Below are 18,794 nucleotides of genomic sequence, written 5' to 3' on the forward strand. Positions count from 1 at the left end.
AGAGGAAGCAGGAGGACAGAGAGGTGACAACTCTCAGATCTTAGAAGATGGCTATGATAACACTGGGAGGGAGAAGTCATGGAAGGGAGAATCACACCTTCCCCCAGACATCACACACAATGCCATGGGGAAGGAGGCTGCCACTTGCACTGCACCGCCCTCACACCGACCCCCGGGGGACCAGCTCGTCACCTGAACGGCGATCCCTCCGCTGGATGTCCTATAGAGAAGCGCCCATCACTGGAGAGCCCGGCGCCATCGCTCTCCGCACAGCCGGCAGCGCCCTCTACTGGCGTGCACGCTGTTTGCCTATCCGCCCGGGAACAACGGACCGATGTTTGGGGTCCGCCTGGCACTGATGGGTATCCCACTTCCGGGATGCACACACTTCCTGTATGGAGTTGAGGGGCAGTCCCAGGCTATGGAGTTGTGTCCCAATTCCTGCACACTTGTCCTTACTGAGTTTTTCTGTGACCTGTGTATTCCTGTCATTTATGAGCCCCTTCACAACTGGGGGGGACACAAATCTAAATGGCTAAGCACAATTCTGCAAATTTGACCTGTGTTACGCAGGCCATAGACGGGTCGAAAACCGACTGTTTAAAAAAAAAAAAAATGAAAAATCAGTCATTCAATAGGCCGACATTATCACCTCCGGTGAAAAAAAACGTCCGATTTTCGTCCCGTCTACGGCCGGCATTTAATTACTTCTGTCCCTGCAGAGAGCTCCGCTATTATATTTGACATGAAAAAGTATTGCGGTTGCAACAATATATCTATTTGTATCCATTTTGGATACAGATGTTTTTATTCGGATACAAATGGATACATTGTTGCAACCGCAATACCTTTTCATGTCAAATATAATAGCGGACTGGAATTCTTCTTTTTCTTCTTCTTTTTCTCCTTCTTGCAGGTCACGGCTCATGTGCAGATTTTTTATCGGTAAAACGATCGGCCGATTTGTCCATCATTGCCGGCAAAATCGAACGATTTTTTTCCAACTGTACCGATAAAAAAAATGTGCCAAAACCCCGAAAAACGGCTGACCAATTAACCCTCTAACGGTGCAAAAATCGGGCGATTTTGTTTTTTGTCCTGATTTTTTTGTTATTATCGTCAAAGGAAATCTGGCCCAAAATAGAAAAAAAAAACACATTTTTTTTAAATTTAGCTATATATTTCTTGCTACTACTATAACCTACCACCATATAACTCAAAATAAATTCTCCTGCTCCTGCCGATCGCAGCGATACCATATCTGTGCATGTTAGTTGTTGTTTGTAGCCCAGAATCAATAGTGCGCATTTTACTTTTTGTATCCTGCCTCAGGACCAGTTCACACTACATGCGTTTCAGTTGCTTTTTTTCTGCATCCAAAACGTACAGAAAGTAGGTGATATGGTTGTCAATGTCATAGTTCACATCAGTGCTTGCGGTTCCAGTGCGTTACGGTTGCAGAAAAAAAGTAGAACAGCCTGCATTTTTCCTGCACAGAACTGTACTAGAACGCAGTAAAATGCACTGGAATGTACATTTAAAGTGGAGTTCCACTCACTCTGTAAAAAAATAAAAGTCAGCAACTACAAAAACTGTCGCTGCTGACTTTTAAAAAACATCCACTCACCTGTCCCACGATCCCGTGGTGCCCCCACCGCAGCCCATTTCACCGGCTGTCCTGTACTCCAGACGCCGGCATCTTCAGTGTGGGCACCCGGCTGTGACTGCTTGCCCATGTGTCCACTGTGCATGCGTGAGTAGCGCTGCGCTTCCTGAATGGCCCCATCGTCTTCTGGGACCTGTCACATGTCCCAGAAGAGGGAGGGAGGATAGGAGGACAACTTCCACTTCTGATCGCCTAGGCAATGGCAGTGGGAGCGGGTACCTGTCAATTTCAGGTACCCACTCCCCAAAAGGTGCCAATCCTTAATGGGGAGTGGGGGACCAATCTTTAATACGGAACTTGCTCTTTTGGGTGCAACTACACTTTAAATTGAAGAAAAAGAGAGTGGAGGAAAATGAGCTGGAAAGCATAAAAAAAGGCACCGGAACACATTAAAAACGCAAATGAAGAAACGCATCCGGAACGCATCTGGACTGCATTTCTATAGTGTGAACTGGCCTTCAAATACACTGATACTAACTGACACTGATACTAATTTAAAAATTAAAAAAAAAATCCTGATTAAAAAAAACTAATAAAACAAATACTGACCCTGACCTTGAACCAAACACTAACCCTGGCCTCTTTTTTTTTTCTCTAAAAAGACAGAGAGACACAATGTATCTCCTCCATTCTGAGAGAGAAAACAAGGGAATGTGCTTCATTCTGTGCCAATCAGAGGCTATCACAGCGATCAGGTGACCTGGAATCGGGAGTTCCAGGTCCCGATCATTACTACGGGAACCTGGGCCCTCAGTGAGTCCCCAGTCTCTGTGCTAGGAGTGCGACGCACTCCCAGCGCAAAGATAGGTACGCAAATTAGCGGCCCCACGGAAAATAACCCAGTCCAGGTGAGTCGTCATGAAGGGGTTAAAGAATATGTCAACCCAACATTTCCTATTCTTGATATGTACCTCCTGTACCATGTACTTGGATGAAAGAGTCTCCCGTTCTCTTTGTATTGCTTCCTCTGTGTGAAATCCCTGCTGTTCCCGCCAGTCCTTCTGCTTTCCTAATAAAACACCAGAACGAGTGACCATTGGAAGATTTCCCTTTACTTTTCTGGGGACAACCTAAAATTTGGGATTTTCTTTTACTTTCAATAATAATGGTAAACTGGACAAACAGAGATGGGGAATCTCTCTAACAGGGACACAGACAGCAATAAACATTTGACCGGGGTTCTAATCCCTCTCCACTCTATCCAAAACTAAAACAAAGTTTTGCCTTTAGTTATACTTTAACCTCCTTAGCGGTATTCCCGAGTGTAGCTCGGGGTAAAGTTTCAGTACCAAAAGCGGTAACCCCGAGCTACACTCGGGCTTACCATGCGGCATTGCTCAGGGAGTCCCTGCAGCACTTACCTTGTCCTTCGCTCCCACGATGTGTCCCCTGCAGCGTCCCCGGCCATCTCCTCCGGCCGATGCCGGCATCCGGCTTCCGTGTTCCGGTCCCTATGACGGCGGGACGTACGGACGCCGGAACCGGCGGCAAATTTGAAATTTTTAAAAAATGTCATTTTTTTAAAAATGATTATTATATAGTATAACATTGCTGTTTCAATGCATTTCACATACATTTTGTCCCGAGTGCTTTGTCCGGCGCCCTGCCTACATTTTGACTGTTCTTTCTGCCTGGAAACTTAGAAAAGTCCATGGTGTCCAAAAAGCGTCCCATTACGTCAAAAGCGGTATTAGACCGGCTAGAGAACAGCGATAGTAAATCAGAACCACTTGCAGAATTGAGTGATAATGATTCATGGGGGAAATTTGTCATCAGACACTGAAAACGATTCTGCGACTTTGCTCAGTGATGTGCGAACTTGGAGCTATATTTCAGATTTCAGTGTTTTTGGTTTGATTATATTATTGAATTAAATGTATTATTATTATTATATTATTATTTTTTATGATTATTTATTAAATTATAATTTATGATTTAGTGTTTCAAATTTTATCATACCCGGGATGTTTACTAGACTCTTGTTCGGACAGATTTCAGTGAGTTATTCCTAAATATTACAGCCTACAATAAAAAACGACATATTTCCACGCAAAAAAATGGTACCGCTTTCAGCAAAAAAAATCGGAAATAATCAGACCGCCGAGGAGGTTAACCACTTGCCCTCCAAAGGATTTGCCGCCCTTCTTGACCAGGCCATTTTCTTGTGATAAGGTGGGTCTGTTTTGCCGGGTCTGTTTTGGTGAGCTTTTTGGGTCTGACCCACTGATCCTGTGGATATATAAAAGTACAGGGGTCCGGAAACCAGGCAGACACCCACCATCTGTCAGAGCTAATCCTGTCATGTGCCACTTGCCCTCCAGAGGATTTACCCCCCTTCCTGACCAGGCCATTTTTTTGCAGTACAGTGCTGCGTTACTTAACCAATTCAATACCGGGCAATTTTACACCTTCCTGCCCAGGCCATTTTTCAGGTTTCAGCACTCTCACACTTTGAATGACAATTGCGCGGTCATACAACACTGTACCCAAACTAAAATTTTATCATTTTGTTCACACAACTAGAGCTTTCTTTTGGTGGTATTTAATCACCGCTGGGGTTTTTATTTTTTGCTAAATTAACAAATAAAGACCAAAACTTTTGAAAAAAACACACGTTTTTCTTTGTTTCTGTTATAAAAGTTTGAAAATAAATAATTGTTCTTCAAAAATTTAGGCCGAGATGTATTCTGCTACATGTCTTTGGTGAAAATAACCCAAATTAGGATGTATTATTTAGTCTGTAGGAAAGTTATAGAGTTCACAAACTATGGGATAGATCTGAATATTGATCAATCCTGAAGTACTGACAGCCAATCTAATTTCTTGAGGTCCAAGAATGTCAGAACAGTACAGATATCCCCCAAATGACCCCTTTTTGCAAAGAAGACAGTCCGACGTACTTCATAAGAGGCATGGAGAGTTTTTTGAAGTTGTATTTTTTTTGTCATAATTTTTCGGAAAATGAAAAAATGAAAAAAATTAGTTTCACTATTTTTTTTTTTTTTACATACTGTCACCAGTGCAGTACAGCGTCATCATATAACTGGCATGGCGGTGATCAGGGACACTGACTGGTGACAGTATGAAAAAAAAAAAATATATATATATATATTTTTTTTTAATTATTTTTTATTAAATTTTTTTTCTTTTTTTTAAGATTTTTAGTTCATATTTCACTATGACCAAAGTAGTACATATATATATATATACATGACTTTGCACTTCAGGGTAGGGGGCGCGCACACCACCATTCACGGCCGTGGCTGTCAATCACCGGGTCCCGGCCGGTGATTACACGCCTGCGCCCGGTGATTACCGAGCATCTCCGACGGGGAGGAGGACTGTTTTGTTTAGTAACATTTCTCCTCCCTGTCAGCTTGGGAACAGTTCGTAATAGTAATGAATTTCAACAAATCCAAAATAAATGATAACTAAATGAATGATCTGAATTTAAAGTGGTTCTAAATATTTTTTATCTTGATGCATTCTATGAAGGTAAGAGTCTATCTTTGGCAGATTCCATGGCAACGCTATCCAGGGCTGGTATCTTCAGGGAAAGGAAGATTTCAACCAAGAAAGCAGCAGCAGGAAGTCATCGAGAGAACCGACTATGGCCACCCTTTCCACCCCCTCCTCCATTCACATAAGCTGTGCTATGTCTTCCAGCAATAGAAAGCGCTTTATAGTCCTCATGCACACCGGACGTTTTTACAACGGATGTTTTTGGCGTTTGACATTTTTTTCTATAGCCAGTAAACCCCCCAGCGTTTTCTGGCTGGAAAAACAATCCAGGACTAGTAGGTAGCTAGAGGAGTTTTTTATCTGTAAAAAAGCTATAACACTGAAAAACGCAGTAAATTGCAGCAAAGCAGCGTTTTTGGACTTTTTTTGACTATAAAAAATTTTTTTTTTGCGCTATAAAAACAAACAAAGGCTGACAATTTTGAGAAAAAAACAATATTTTGGACTTTTTGCTATTAAACATGTCCAGTGAAAAAATTTAAAAAATCAATTTCGTCATAAATTTAGGCCAAAATGTATTCTGCTACATGTCTTTGCTAAACAAAAAAAATCCCAATATGTGTAAATTAATTGGTTTACATGAAAGTTCTAGCATTTACAAATGGCGGTATATATACTGGAATTATTTTTTTTACTAGTAATGGTGGCGATCATCAACTTATAGCAGGACTGCGGCGGGCATTCTGACACTGGGGGGGAACTGACTTGGTGTCGTTGACATCCTCAGTGACACCAATACAGTGATCGGTGCTAAAAAAAAGCACTGACACTGTACTAATGGCACTGAGCAGGAAGGGGTTAACATGAGGGGCGCTCAAAGGGTTAACTGTGTGAGGGGAGTGTTTTACCAGGGGCTGTGTGTTGGTTCACTGTAAGCACACTGCTCTGGATGGCTGTGCATTCAGAGCAGTGTGCCCGAGCCGACAGAGAGAAGGGCTGTTAATAAACAAAGCAGCCCTCCTCCCCGCTGGAGATCCTTGGTAATCACCGGGCGCCAGTGGGTAATCACTGGCTGGGACCCAGTGATTGACAGCCACAGCTGCAAAGGGCGGCGCAGGTAGGGTGCATACCCCCTACCCGGAAATACAAAATCATATATATATACAAAATTTTGTGCACCCCTGCCGCCCTGTAGCAGTATTTCTGCTATAGGGAGGCGAGGAAGCAGTTAAAGTTTTACTAAACCCACAACAGTAAATTTAGTCTGTATATGCAGTAAAGCATGCTTGTTATACTCACTGTGGAACCTAAGGGGTTAATCCTCTGCATTGTGTAAAAAGAATGTTTAAAAAGAATGATCCTGACTTCTCTGATCCTCCCCTTCTTCCAGGGTCTACTAAATATCTCCTGATAGAACAGAGGCTCTGAGGCAAGCTGCACATGCTCAGTTTGCTATGTATTACTAAAGAGGTAATTTTTTCTTGGGAGAGTCATGTGATCAGCACTGTCCAGACAGAGGTCAGGGGTTCTGCATATTCCTACAAGCTTTAACCAGTGCTCTGCTAAAAACAGATAAAAGTCACAAGATTGCTCTGCTGATGAAAAAAAGTATTTAGCAGATTATATTTACTATAATAATTGCATTTCCATGTTCTGTGTACTGTGGGAGAGCGGATATAGTGAATGCAGGGTCCGGGGAGACTGGATATAGTGAATGCAGGGTCCGGGGAGACCAGATATAGTGAATGCAGGGTCCGGGTAGACTGGATATAGTGAATGCAGGGTCCGGGGGGACCAGATATAGTGAATGCAGGACCCGGGGAGACCGGATATAGTGAATGCAGGACCCGGGGAGACCGGATATAGTGAATGCAGGACCTGGGGAGACCGGATATAGTCAATGTAGGGTCCTGGGAGATCAGATATAGTGGATGCAGGGTCCTGGGAGACCAGATATAGTGGATGCAGGGTCCGGGGAGACCAGATATAGTGGATGCAGGGTCCTGGGAGACCAGATATAGTGAATGCAGGGTCCGGGGAGACCAAATATAGTAAATGCAGGGTCCGGGGAGACCAGATATAGAGAATGCAGGGTCCGGGGAGACCAGATATAGTGAATGCAGGGTCCGGGGAGACCAAATATAGTAAATGCAGGGTCCGGAGAGATCAGATATAGAGAATGCAGGGCCCGGGGAGACCACATATAGTGAATGCAGGATCCGGGGAGACCAGATATAGTGAATTCAGGGTCCTGGGAGACCAGATATAGTGAACTCAGGGTCTTGGGAGACCAAATATAGTGGATTCAGGGTCCGGGGAGACCAGATATAGTGGATGCAGGGTCTGGTGAGACCAGATATAGTGAATGCAGGGTCCTGGGAGACCAGATATAGTGAATGCAGGGTCCTGGGAGACCAGATATAGTGAATGCAGGGTCTGGGGAGACCAGATATAGTGGATGCAGGGTCCTGGGAGACCAGATATAGTGAATGCAGGGTCCGGGGAGACCAGATATAGTGAGTGCAGGGTCCGGGGAGATCAGATATAGTGGCTGCAAGGTCCTGGGAGACCAGATATAGTGGTTGCAGGGTCCGAGGAGACCAGATATAGTGGTTGCAGGGTCAGAGGAGACCAGATATAGTGAATGCAGGGTCCTGGGAAACCAGATATAGTGAATGCAGGATCCGGGGAGACCACATATAGTGAACGCAGGGTCCTGGGAGACCAGATATAGTGAATGCAGGGTCCTGGGAGACCATATATAGTGAATGCAGGATCCGGGGAGACCACATATAGTGAATGCAGGGTCCTGGGAGACCAGATATAGTGAATGCAGGGTCCGGGGAGACCGGATATAGTGGATGCGGGGTCCGGGGAGACCAGATATAGTGGATGCAGGGTCCGGGGAGACCAAATATAGTAAATTCAGGGTCTGGAGAGATCAGATATAGAGAATGCAGGGCCCGGGGAGACCACATATAGTGAATGCAGGATCCGGGGAGACCAGATATAGTGAATTCAGGGTCCTGGGAGACCAGATATAGTGAATGCAGGGTCCGGGGAGACCGGATATAGTGGATGCGGGGTCCGGGGAGACCAGATATAGTGAATGCAGGGTCCGGGAGACCAGATATAGTGGATGCAGGGTCCGGGGAGACCAAATATAGTAAATGCAGGGTCTGGAGAGATCAGATATAGAGAATGCAGGGCCCGGGGAGACCACATATAGTGAATGCAGGATCCGGGGAGACCAGATATAGTGAATTCAGGGTCCTGGGAGACCAGATAGAGTAAATGCAGGGTCCGGGGAGACCGGATATAGTGAGTGCCGGGTCCGGGGAGACCAGATATAGTGAATGTAGGGTCCTGGGAGACCAGATATAGTGGTTGCAGGGTCAGGGGAGACCAGATATAGTGAATGCAGGGTCCAGGGAGACCAGATATAGTGAATGCAGGGTCCGGGGAGACCAAATATAGTGAATGCAGGGCCCGGGGAGACCAGATATAGTGGATGCAGGGTCCGGGGAGACCAGATATAGTGGATGGAGGGTCCAGGGTTTAGTAACACTAAGTGATTTTGGTGGTTTTCAGACAAAACCCCCCTTCTTGAATGCACCAGTGATTTTTTTTTTTCTACCTCTAATGGTTCCTGTGTCTAAACTCCTGTAACTGCCTATGTGAGCGTTGACACATAGGTTAACATGGAGGGGCATGTAAAGCCAGAACCCCCCCATCAAACGCCTGTAAACCAAGCATCTTTGAGCTCAAGTGTGCATGAGGCCTTAAAGCAGTATTAAACCCCAATCTGACCAATAACACACCTACTGTATTATACAGACACCACTCTGGACGAAGGAGCACAGGCTGCACAGCAGCTTTGTCAGTTTGGGGGAGGGGAGTGTTAGCTATACTAGCAAGTTTAACCAGTTGCCGACCGCAGGTAGCCGAATGACGGCTGCAGTGCAGCCGGCCAGTTCTGGGAGGGCGTCATATGACGTCCTCCAAGAACACGCTCCCACAGAGGCGCGCAACCGGCGATCTCCATGAACGATGCGTCCTACGGACACAGCTGATCACGTGATGTGTTAAAAGGCCAATCACAGCGGCCTTTTACTACGTGATCAGCTGTGTCCAATGACACGCTGATCACCGGGAAATGCAATTGCCGGTTCTCGGCTGCACTTTCCTCACGCTGTCAGAGCGTGAGGAAAGTACTGCCGAGAACCAGCAGTTGTCAGAGCAGGGATCGGCACCGATCATCAGGGCACCGATCATCAGTGCCCTGATGATCGGTGCCCAGCAGTGCCACTCACCAGTTCCGCCCACCTGTGCCCAGCGTTCTTCCGCGTTCAGGAGAGGGAGATTTAACCTCACCTAAATGCAGCAGCTCCTAAACTCTGCTAACAGCCTATGTGTACATGGACACAGGCTTTTATGGAGTTGAGTTTAGGAGCATTGGCAAAAAAAATGCCGGGAGCTGCTTGTGTACATGAAGCCTTAGGGCTCATTCAAACATGACTAAATTCTAACGCTTGCCAAACGCCCCTATAGCGTTTGACAGGCGCTATACAGGCATTTTGGAAGAGTTTTTAACGCTCCTCATACGCTCCCCAAACGCTCCCCAAATTCCCTGAGTGTTTTTGATAGGCTTTTGCCAAGTGTTAAAACCGCACCACAAACGCCTACAATGAAGTTTAATGGTATTATCGCTCCACAAATGCCTGTCAGGCGTTTGAGGAGCGTCACCATAGCCTTAAACGGGAGGGTTCAACTCCTCCTGACTGGACATGAGGCATCAATTTTGACACGACGCGACGTTAACGCTTCAATGTGAACAGCACTGTGTGCTGCCATGTGTAGAATTTAAATTTTTCGTTAAAAACGCTTCCCAGAAGCTTGTCTAACACCTGCTAACAAAGCTAGTGTGAACATAGCCTTAGGGTTTGTGTAAACGTTCCTTCCAGTGTAGCTGAATGAGTGGACACTGGGGGGGCTAGAGATTTTAAGGTTATAACTTCTCAAAAAAAAAGTTAATCTTTCAAATGTGTTCTTCAATCTAATCTTTCCTCTGCTATAAACAGACCTGCCTGTGAGCAGGCTCAGAAGATGTATGTCCCTTTCAATGATTTATCATTTTTGTTTTTAACAATGTCCTGGATTATTTATTATTAACCAACTGCTCAGTGACATTTGTTTTATTATGACTTTTAAAGATCTTTGTGCTTTATTATCCCTTGAAATATATCTGGAACAATGTGTTCCAATGCAGTATTGGTTTATGCAGATGTCACCCTGTTGGTTTTTTCCGTGGGTTAGGCAGAGCTCAGTCTAGACAACATTGTCTGATTTATACCTATTTAGCATATAAGGTAATGCTTAGCGGTGAATAATTACCATTTATTATTATTATTATTATACAGGATTTATATAGCGCCAACAGTTTGCTTTGCTTTACAATATAAGGGAGACATTACAATTACAATACAATTCAGTACAGAAGGAATAGGAGGGCCCTGCTCATGGAGCTTACAATCTAAAGAGAGGGGGAGGTGGTACAAAAGGTTTTAGCTGGGGGACGATCTGATGGAAGTGTCCGAAGTACAGTTTTTAGGTGGAGATGGTGTATTCTTCCCTGAAAAAAATAGTTTTCAAGACTTGCCTGTAGGCAGGTGCAGTCCGTTTTCTCCACTGTAGGTGGCGCTCCACCGGAGCGGTACCACAGCCTGGGCAGGGAGTCAAAATGAAACATAGTTACTCTATGGTTTCCTGTGTCAATGGAGCAGCGTCCCGGTTCAGCCATGTGATCCTTGGCAGCCGCCTTGGGTCAGTAGGGTCTATATAAGTCCCTTTCCTCGGGTTTTGGTGCACATTTTGCGAGTGGCTAGTATAGGGAGAGAGACCCCATGCGTTAAGGAAAGTAGCTAGCGGTAGGGAAGAGTTCTAGACGAGAAAGTACAGGATTGGGACTTGCCACCTGGAAAGAAGCCACCCTACTTGGGAACAGACAGGCCAGGCCATACTTCTCCCTCTGAAACAGACGCTGTCAGCACTTCTCATCAGCCACGTCTTTTATCACATTGAACTGGGGCTGTTCCCTTAAGTGCCACTCTCCCGCTAGGATGTTTGTAACTAAGCCATTCTGTTCATTACAAGTTGAGTTTTATTGCAAATGGGCTGCGTGTGTTCACTGCTGCATCTCCCCACACACCTAAAGGTGGAAGGAGTAGGAGTTGATTGGACATACTGGGATGGGGAGTTCCAGAGGGTGAGAGGTTCTGGAGAAGTCCTGGATGTGAGCATGGGAGAAGGTAACAAGGGAGCCAGAGAGCAGGAGGTCTTGGGAGGAGCGGAGAGGATGATTTTGGCAATCTGTTGAGTTGAGGTTGGTGATGTAGCTGAGGGCGATGTTGTGGATGGTTTTGTATGTTGTAGTTAGTATTTTAAATTTTACACTTTGGGCTAGTAGTGGAAGCCAGTGGAGGGATTGGCAGAGACAGCAACTACGGATGGAATAGTAAAGTGTATGCATCTAGCAGCAGCATTCATGATAGACTGATGGGGGGATAGTCTGTGTAAAGGTTGGCCAGTGAGGAGGCAGTTGCAGTAGCCAAGGCAGGTTATAACCAATAGACATGTGCATGTCAGAAAATTTTGTTTCATTTTGGATGCCTCTATTCATTGAAGAATTCCATTTTGTCATATTCAGTATGTTGGCCAAATTTTTTTTTTTGGCATTTGTTAGGTACATTCATTGGTCCAGGTGGATTCGAAAAAATGTCCAGTTTTTCTGGAAGATTGCTATATATTCAATATATTATCGAATCAGATGGATTCAATATTTTCAGATGCTAGTTTAACCCAGCAAGAAAAATGGCATGAGCTGATTGGACAATATCGACTGGCGTCATGTGCATCCGAATTACCAAATGGAACAAAATTCAGATCTATTCGTTATCCGAATCTGAATGATCAAACTAATTTGAAAATTATTATTATTATATAGTATTTATATAGCGCCAAAGGGTATGCTCAGCGCTGTACAGTAGCAAGGGGGACAGAACATGAGACAAGACAGTAACAATACAATACATGAGGGGTTCGAGGGCCCTGCTCTTTCGAGCTTACAATCTAGGAGGGAGGGGAAGGTGGTACAGGAGGAGATGGCTGTGGGGGATGGAGTGGTGGGTGGAGTGGAGGAGGGTAGTTGTTAGGTGAGGTCGGGTGTTAAGTGAGGCTGGGGTAGGCTTCCCTGAAGAGGAGGGTTTTCAGGGTGCGCCTGAAGGTGAGGAGGGTAGGTGACAGTCTGGTGGATTGGGGTAGGGAGTGCCAGAGGATGGGGGAAGTCCTGGAGAAGTCCTGCAATCGGACATGGGAGGAGGAGACCAGAGAGCTAGAGAGTAGGAGGTCCTGTGAGGAGCGGAGGGCACGGGTAGGGTAGTATTTGGGTATCAGGTCAGTTATGTAGTTCGGGGCAGCATTGTGAATGGCTTTGTAGGTCAGAGTTAGCAGTTTGAATTTGATGCGTTGGGCAATCGGGAGCCAATGAAGGGATTGGCAGAGGGGGGAGGCAGATGTGGAGCGCTTGGTGAGGTGGATGAGTCTAACCGCTGAGTTTAGGATCGACTGGAGTGGGGATAGCGTTCCCCATTTCCCCATAGGTCTGAACCACTATGGCATAGTGTGACGTAATTTGAATTAAATGAATGAAACGAAGGCATTCCTTAATTTCGTTATAACTTTTTTTTTTTATTCATTGACTTTGGAGATTTGTACACGAATTTCTGAAAAATGAAAATTTTTGGCCGAGAAACAAATCAAAATGAAACCGCACATGTCTAATAAGTAGTTTTGTGGTATTGTTAGTTAGGAATTCTGGAAATATTTCGGAGGTTGAGGCGGCAGGATTTAGCCAGTGATCAGATGTGGGGCCCAAAGAAGAGGCCAGAGTCTAGGATTACGCCTAGCACCCTGGCATGCGTGGAGGGACCAATGGTTGTGCTGTTGATCTCAATGGTAAAGTCATGAGAGGGGATGGAGGAGGAGGAAATATTACAAGGTCTGTTTTAGAAAGATTGAGTTTAAAAAAACGGTGAGACATCCATACTGATATGTCGCTTAGTAAATTTGTGATTTGTGAGAAGATCGAGGGGGTGAGATGGGGTGTAGAGATGTCGCTGAGTTTTTGGGTCCCCCTATAGTCCTGCACAGCCAGGCAACATGACTTGACTGTTGGAGTTCCAGTGCAATTGGATTGAACATACATACATACATTTACATACACACATATACAGTATACATACATACACACACATATATATATATATACACACACATATACATACATGTACACACACATATATATCTATATATATATTTATATATACATACAGGGGCGGACTGACCATTCGAGCACTCGGGCACTGGGTCAGTAGGGGGCCCCATGAGATACCCCTGGTACCTTTTTTATAGGCTTATTTGGGTGTGATTTGAGTGTGGTCAAGGATACAGGGGCCCCATGATCCCCATGAGTTGTCAGCCCTCCCCTGCATACATACCTACACACACACACACACACACACACATATATAAATATGGACAGATTTTCTGTACATGTACCTGTCATGGATTTTCTTCCTCTCTGTATATGCTACTTGGGTGCATATTATCTATTTTTGGAGGCTCTGTGTATGCTACATCAACAATTCTCTTGTACCCATGAGCATTTGGCAAGCCATGCTTGACAATTTGATTGCGGTTTGCTTGTTTAAACTGCATACTAAAGAATGAGAACTATGCAAGTCTATAATGAGTTATAATATAGCATACAATGAGTGTAGTTATGAGGCCAACTAATAAATGTGGAACATAAAAACCAGAGTGTTCCCATCTCTGAGCAATTATCTGCTCTTTATCTTTTCATTATGGTAATGAGTTCCCATAAATAGCAGGGAGGATTTAGTAAGATAGGCTATAGGCAAGTTAAATAGAAGTATACATTTATATCATCATGACTGTTGGAGTTCCAGTGCAATTAGATTGAAAAATGCTGTATTCATGGCACCCAAATGCATTTAAACTGCCATTTCTGGTACAAAGTAAAAACTAAACAGAAACCTCTGCTGAGTTGCCATGCGTTTGACCAACCTTTTTGCATCATTTTAAAGCTGAACTCTAGGCAGATAGAAAATATAGGACATAATGCAGCTCAGATCTCAATAAGGCCTTGTGTACACCAGGTGTCAAAAATGCCACTTTTTAGGGCTCGTTTACACTTTCTTCAAAATGTGGCATTGGACATGCTTTTTTAAAGCACTCTGAATACCAACCAAATCCCCGTCACTAAATATAAGGGAAAGCTAAATATAATGACAATGCTGTTTACACGTTGTGTTTGCCGCACTTCAAAAGGTATACCCCATGACACTTTCTTGGTGCTGCAAAGCATCTCCAAAGCCTCCATAGATGTCTATGACAATGCTTGCTAACAGCACTGGCAGCTTTCGAGAGGCTTTTATTCATCTTTAGCTTTGTTTTGTTTTGGAGGTATTACAGGTATGAGATATCCCAGTGACCACCAATGTAAGGCGCATTCTTCCCACTGACCACCAAGGTAAGGCGCATTCTTCCCACTGACCACCAATGTAAGGCGCATTCTTCCAACTGACCACCATTGTAAGAACCTTTCTTCCCACTGACCACCATTGTAAGAACCTTTCTTCCCACTGACCACCATTGTAAGAACCTTTCTTCCCACTGACCAAAAATCTAAGGAGCATTCTTCCACTAATCACCAATGTAAGGAGCATTCTTTTCAGTGACCACAAATCTAAGTAGCATTCTTCTCAGTGACCACCAATGTAAGGAGCATTCTTCCCACTAATCACCAATGTAAGGAGCATTCTTCTCAGTGACCACCGATGTAAGGAGCATTCTTCTCAGTGACCACCAATGTAAGGAGCATTCTTCTCAGTGACCACCGATGTAAGGAGCATTCTTCTCAGTGACCACCAATGTAAGGAGCATTCTTCTCAGTGACCACCAATGTAAGGAGCATTCTTCTCAGTGACCACCAATGTAAGGAGCATTCTTCTCAGTGACCACCAATGTAAGGAGCATTCTTCTCAGTGACCACCAATGTAAGGAGCATTCTTCTCAGCGACCATCACACTAATGTACAGTGAGCTGAAGCCATATAAATAAGTAGCAGGGGTTTGCTGAAACCAGTAAGTTATTTCAAGTGTTCAAGTTTTTTTTGCACGTGTGCAGCACAGTGGCTAAATGGTTAGCACTTCTGCCTGGCAGTACTAGGGTTTTGGTTCAAATCCCAACCACGGCACCACCTGCCTGGAGTTTGCATGTTCTCCCTGTGCCTGTGTGGGTTTCTTCCAGGTACTCCGGTTTCCTCCCACACTCCAAAGACATGCTGGTAGGTTAATTGGCTCCTGTCTAAATTGTCCCTAGTATGTGTATGTATGAATGTAAGTTAGGGACCTTAGATTGTACACCCCTTGAGGGTTAGGGACTGATGTGAATGTACAATATATATGTAAAGCGCTGCGTAAATTGACGGAGCTATATAAGTACCGGTAATGAATGAATGAATGTGTAGGGCAGCCCATTGAAATTAATGCACTATGTGCCCTATAAATGCACACTTCATCCCATTTGCAAAGATGTGAATGGAGGCTTTTGTTCCGCGCACCACTATTACCCCCGGCTGGGGGGGGGGGGCAGTCTGCCATCTTGGCCCTGGGCACTGGGTGACCTTCTCCCGGAACTGCCGGGTGTGTTTGGAATTTCTTTGCTTTGTTTTACTTTTCTTTGCTCTGTCTCTGTTATTTGGAATCATATCATACTCATTACAAAAAAGCTCAAAACATATTCATTCATTTACATTTTATTCATTCACTGATAAAACTGTTTTTTTCAGCCCCTGAATATTAACGTATACAATGTGGCTCCTATGCTGAAAAGTTTGGAGTCTGCTATTCTATATAAATCAAGGAAAACCATAAAAATAGGTCAAGGCATGGCATTTACGAGGAGACCTGCTTAGATCAGAGTGAAGCCAGGACAGTGAGATCAGAAAACTGTTTTCAGTAACAGGCTTATAGCTCTGAGCTCCTTCTCAGCTCATCAATGTTTTGTGATGGCACTGTTGGATTTCTTAGGATTTTCCTTTTATCCGGAGAAAAAAAGAGGCCACTATGGGCACTAAATTGAGGAGATTACTGCTGGTATTATATATCGGAGATCATGGTAAGCATTTGAGATACTGGAAATAAAGCTGGCTTTAAACCTATAGAACTTCATTAGAAAATTGTCATTTTCAGAACATTGCTTTGATTATTTAAGTGTTAAAGGGGACAATTCAGCAGTTGGTTTTGGACCCAAGTGAGCAAAAAAAATTGATGGACAAGGATTGAAATGTTTTGTTGGATCATATGGGGACTAACAAATTTCTAATCCCTGAATTTGCTTCCAGCCATGAAAAATCGTAATTAGTCTTATGAACAGACACTTGTCAATGTTTATCTGTAAATATTATTATTATACAGTATTTATAAAGCGCCAACAGTTTGCTCAGCGCTGTACATTACAATGGGAGACAGTACATGAGACAGTACAATAACAATACAATGCGATACATGAGGGGTTCGAGGGCCCTCCTCCTTGGAGCTTACAATCTAGGAGGGAGGGGAGAGTGGTACGGGAGGAATAGCTGTGGGGGATGGAGTGGTAGGAGGAGTGGAGGAGATCGGCAATTAGCTGAGGGCGGGGTAGGCTTCCCTGAAGAGATGGGTTTTCAGGGTGCGCCTAAAGGAGAGGAGAGTAGGTGATAGTCTGATGGATTTGGGTAGGGAGTCCCAGAGGATGGGGGAGGCCCTGGAGAAGTCCTGGAGATGGGCATGGGAGGAGGAGACCAGGGAACTAGAGAGTAGGAGGTCTTGTGAGGAGCGGAGAGTGCGTTTTGGGTGGTATTTGGATATCAGGTCGGTGATGTCGTTTGGGGCAGTGTTATGGACAGCTTTGTACGTCAGTGTTAGGATTTTTAATTTTATCCGTTGGGCAATCGGAAGCCAGTGGAGGGATTGGCAGAGGGGGGTGGCGGAAACGGAGCGGTTAGTAAGGTGGATGAGTCTGGCCGCAGTATTCAGGATAGACTGAAGCGGGGATAGCCTGTGGTGAGGTAGGGCGGTGAGGAGGGAGTTACAGTAGTCAAGTCGTGATATGATGAGGGAGTGAATGAGTTGCTTAGTAGTTTCCGGGGTTAGGAACGGACATATTTTTGGAGATGTTACGGAGTTTGTCAGCGATTGGACCTGGGGCTGGACAGACAGAATGGAAATAGAGCGTTCATTCTATGAAAATCAAGATGTTGACATGGTACTCGAATGACAAGTCGTTCAAAATGACTCTAGTCCACGAAGGCACCATTGAATGGTCAGCCAAGTGATTTTCATAATTTCAAACTAAATTTTACTGGAGGAAATGATTGTGGTTTTCAACAACTAATCCCATTTGTAAAACCAAAACTACAAAGTATCATGGATAGTAAAGAAAATGTATACGAGCGCACCTACAACAGTAGAATAGCAGCTGTGCACCAGGTAACCATAAACCCCATAAAACAATATAAATCAGAAGATGCAGCGCTAAAAAGAGAAATACTATAAATAAATTAATAAATAAATAAATGAAACAGTTCATATGGTGATATCAAGGTGACTTCAAGTGCTCTCATCTATTCATATCCTCCTGATAGTAAGGTGCTGTGCGGTATAGTGCTGAAGAAATGCACACTCACCAGAACGCACAGTTAAATGGGCGTTTTTAAATATAAATTTCCCTTGGGTTCATCAGCTGGTCAAGGTAAGGTCTGCAATGCGATAGCCTCCCTCCAGTGCTCCTGGATATTACGTCCAATGTTAAAGATGGCCGCCGCAGCTCCACGATGCTCCGGCGGCGTGACGTCACGGCGTTCCTGGCTCCTCCTACGCGTTTCGTGCACACGCACGTCGTCTGGGGGGATTTGCCAATAACGCCGAGCCGTGTGACGCCAATTTATATGCTAGGCGCATGCGCATTAGGGAGGCGCCATGTTTTGGAAGTTTTATACATAGACGTCCGGACACTTGTACGGGCGCCATTTTCCTTTGGATTATTGTGAATACACACTGTGACAGCTACAGTATATCTAACCGCCCGGCACTCATTATCAAATTACCATAATGAGAGCACACATCGTCCTTCGTTTTTATTAAAACTAAGGAGCCGCTCAGTGTGTAGTTTATTTTGGTGGTATAAGGTAAACAAAATGAATTTAAAATTATATAATAAAAATCTTTCTTAATCAGCCTAATCATATTGCAAATTGGTTCCAAATATAATAAAATATAAGATATAAAAATCTATATATAGCACTAGCATATAAACTATTCCATAGAGAAATATGTGTAAGGCTTATCATGACATAAGATACACTCGAAAATATCCATAACAAGGTTATATTCAGGATACAGATACAATTGAAATTATAGACATTCATAAATATTTACAACCGTTTGTAAACAGCGCATATAAAGTTCCATCTAAGTATACTTTATTTAACTGATGTCAATGAGTATCAATAGAATATTATAAATAACATAAAATAGAGTAAAAT

The 18,794-nt window shown here is 44.1% G+C and overlaps 1 protein-coding gene across 1 annotated transcript in view; it reads right to left on the bottom strand.

The window, feature by feature from the left end:
- LOC149435063 (kinesin-like protein kif7) overlaps positions 1-262 on the bottom strand; it is a gene marked incomplete at its 3' end in the record, with an annotated part of 47,675 nt that extends 47,413 nt beyond the window's left edge. The window contains exon 1 of the mRNA XM_089663051.1: positions 193-262. The remainder of the gene's footprint in view (positions 1-192) is intronic.
- Between the last annotated feature and the right edge of the window lie 18,532 nt (positions 263-18,794).

The sequence above is a fragment of the Staurois parvus genome, unplaced genomic scaffold, assembly GCF_062004578.1.
Source record: "Staurois parvus isolate SC_StPar_1 unplaced genomic scaffold, SC_StPar_1.0 ptg001617l, whole genome shotgun sequence".
NCBI classification, from domain to species: Eukaryota; Metazoa; Chordata; class Amphibia; order Anura; family Ranidae; genus Staurois; species Staurois parvus.